The sequence below is a fragment of the Nanorana parkeri genome, unplaced genomic scaffold (genome assembly GCF_000935625.1).
Source record: "Nanorana parkeri isolate BGI_ZX_2015 unplaced genomic scaffold, ASM93562v1 scaffold711, whole genome shotgun sequence".
NCBI lineage: Eukaryota > Metazoa > Chordata > Amphibia > Anura > Dicroglossidae > Nanorana > Nanorana parkeri.
Genome location: NW_017306979.1, coordinates 728,949 through 732,522, shown reverse-complemented (window position 1 = coordinate 732,522; position 3,574 = coordinate 728,949).

Sequence of the window (3,574 nt, the reverse complement as noted above, 5' to 3'; positions counted from 1 at the left end):
TATGTATACTATATCCACAATCATGAATGAACAGGAAGTGAGGTAGATTACTCCCATTTATTCATAATTGAGGACACCATAAACACACTCTGTCCTCAAATATTTACAAACACTGAGCGATCACTGATCACTGAGTGTTTGTACCCATTTTCCATCCTGACACGCTGTCACAGGAGGTTGGGCAAATCGGTGCGGGAGGAGAGCTCAGCCTCCTGTGACAGCAATGACAGCTGTCTCTGCCCACACCGCCGCTCTCCTGATCTGTGAAGGGAGGCTAAGCGGTGCAGGGAGGAGAACCGCCAGAAAACTCACAGCGCCCTCCTCCCGCACTGCTCGGCCTCCTGTGACAATTTCGGGGAGGAGAAAATCACGGATGCACCGCTATTTCAGGCAAAAAAAATGCATTTTACCAAAAGTGCTATGTTCGGCCGATATGTTTCCCGGCCAATATATCAGTGCATACCTAATTGAAAAGTAGTTTGGAGTGTTCCTGTTGTCTGTCAGCAAAGCTAATTGTAGAAAAAAAACAACAACGACTATTCCACAGCCAAATATGCGCTGCCAAAGTGTGCTGTGTCTTTGAAAACCATGGTAATTACGTGATACCACATACAGCTTTGAGGCATTTCTCAAACCAGTTATTTAAAGCAGTTGTCCCCAACCCCCGGTACCGGTCCGCGGATCAAATGGTACCGGGCCGCACAGTCTCAGTGCGGTTTTAAAGGATTTGTGTATTTCCCATATCTCCTATGAAGCCATAATACTGTAATGTTGTTCCCCACAACTGTCCTCCACGCTATTCGGGTGACAATAGCTTGTCTAGCAGTCCTCCAATTTGCCAAAAGTAACCTTTTTGGTTACCTTTTGAGTTCTACACAAATTTGAAAGTCAACAGCAATGATTGTAGTATGGCAGCGGTAATAAACATTATGGATGTATGGTGATTTACTTGTCTACTTCCACCAAAGAGTGCAAGGTATAACAAACATGACCTCCACCCAAAACTGTAAAAAAAAAAATCACCTGCTCATTTGACCCCAGTATTCAGAGCGGTCACTATGTGCTTTAGGGAATGGAGTTCACTGGGACTGATTGGGCTCACTGGGACTGATTGTGGAGTAGTACAGAGAGCTGTTCTTACTATAGTGACTCTTGTAATGCTCAGAATAGGGGTAGATAAAAATGAAAACAGGTGCATCAGAAATCATAGCGTGCAAGTGTTTTATTTGGGTGATTGTGTCAGAAATTTCAGTATAAAGAGACTCAGGAAATTGTGCTTGCATTACCAAGTTTTCACATTCTTCCAGTCTCAAATTCCTCCAAATATAAAAGCCAACATAAATTGTGTTACCTTTCTCTCATAATGTCATACCTCTTTTTGGCAGCCATCCAATATCCAGTGAACAAACTTTTCTTGTTTGAGATCCACAATAAACTGCACCAAAACTGCAGAATAAAATAAGATAATATGTATAAAAACTGGACCATTCATACTATTAAATCCCTCTCTGAAATGCACATTTGATCAGTTCTGTATTAAGCACTTCAAGAAGAGCGTTTAAAAATGTTTACCACAGAGATGCAGCTCACAATATTCATAGACACTCTAAAGAGCAGCCAGACACTATGAGGGTTACTCACTAAGGAGCTGAAGAATTAAGCTTTACCTTTGACTAATCCTTTGGTTCGCTTTGGCAGCCGGAACCCTTCGGTTCAGCTATTCACAATAGCCCATACAGTAGCTGAAGGCAGCCGAAACACTCAGCCGAGCCGAATGCATATGCTTTGGTTTGGCTGAGCCGAAGACGCAGCCAAGGCGGAGAGAGTGGTCTGTCGAAGCAGACCGTTCTCCTTGCAATTTGTAAACAAATAGAAAAAAACAGGGCGTGGCAAAAGTCATACCATGCCCTTTAGGTATCCTATGAACCCCACCACCCAAAAATGGAAAAAACAACATGGGGTCCCCAGTAAAATTGCAAACCAGACCCCCTAATCCGGGCACTGGCTTGGCAGGGCAGGAAAAGGGGGGACGAGCAAGCCCTCCCCCTCTCTGCGACATACCAGGCCACATGCCCTCGATCTGGGGTGGTTTTATTGAGGACAAGGGCTTCTTCCCCCACAACCCTGGCCCGGTGGTTGTGGGGGTCTACAGGCAAGGGTGCTTATTTGCATCAGGTACCCCCTTATTTTTTTAAATCCTTTAATTGAACAAAAAACACACACACAATTTTTGACAAGTCTTTTATTTAGAAACCCCCCCCCAAAAAAAGGATCCATCATCGTAATCCAGGCTTAATCCCGATGACCAATGGGAGCTGAAATATAAAAAATCTCGCTGCCCGCCGGATCCAACTGCTCCCGACAAACTCATGACGCTAAATTAGCTATTTGACAGTTGCCATCAAAATGTAAACAGATGGGCAGAGCCTTTCTGTTGACAATTGGCCGTCATCTGTCTAACAGTCTTAAAAAGGTCCTAGCTGAATGAAAACAGACGTCACAGCTGGCTCCACACATTTGTTTTCATGCGACTTTTGCCGCCGGGACTCTGTTTAAACTTTACAACAGAAGCGATTCTGTCGACTTACCTGTCGTCAGATCGCTTCTGTGTCCCAAAGAAGGGGCCGACCCCCCCCGCCGGACACCGCCGCTGTGCTTCCCGGACTCCGTTGCCCCTCCTACGGGCCCGGGACCGGCGTCCTTGGTGTCCGCGGGGAGCTGGGGAGGAGGTCGACGAACTTCCGTTCTTGATTGTGTCAGAAATTTCAGTATAAAGAGACTCAGGAAATTGTGCTTGCATTACCAAGTTTTCACATTCTTCCAGTCTCAAATTCCTCCAAATATAAAAGCCAACATAAATTGTGTTACCTTTCTCTCATAATGTCATACCTCTTTTTGGCAGCCATCCAATATCCAGTGAACAAACTTTTCTTGTTTGAGATCCACAATAAACTGCACCAAAACTGCAGAATAAAATAAGATAATATGTATAAAAACTGGACCATTCATACTATTAAATCCCTCTCTGAAATGCACATTTGATCAGTTCTGTATTAAGCACTTCAAGAAGAGCGTTTAAAAATGTTTACCACAGAGATGCAGCTCACAATATTCATAGACACTCTAAAGAGCAGCCAGACACTATGAGGGTTACTCACTAAGGAGCTGAAGAATTAAGCTTTACCTTTGACTAATCCTTTGGTTCGCTTTGGCAGCCGGAACCCTTCGGTTCAGCTATTCACAATAGCCCATACAGTAGCTGAAGGCAGCCGAAACACTCAGCCGAGCCGAATGCATATGCTTTGGTTTGGCTGAGCCGAAGACGCAGCCAAGGCGGAGAGAGTGGTCTGTCGAAGCAGACCGTTCTCCTTGCAATTTGTAAACAAATAGAAAAAAACAGGGCGTGGCAAAAGTCATACCATGCCCTTTAGGTATCCTATGAACCCCACCACCCAAAAATGGAAAAAACAACATGGGGTCCCCAGTAAAATTGCAAACCAGACCCCCTAATCCGGGCACTGGCTTGGCAGGGCAGGAAAAGGGGGGACGAGCAAGCCCTCCCCCTCTCTGCGAC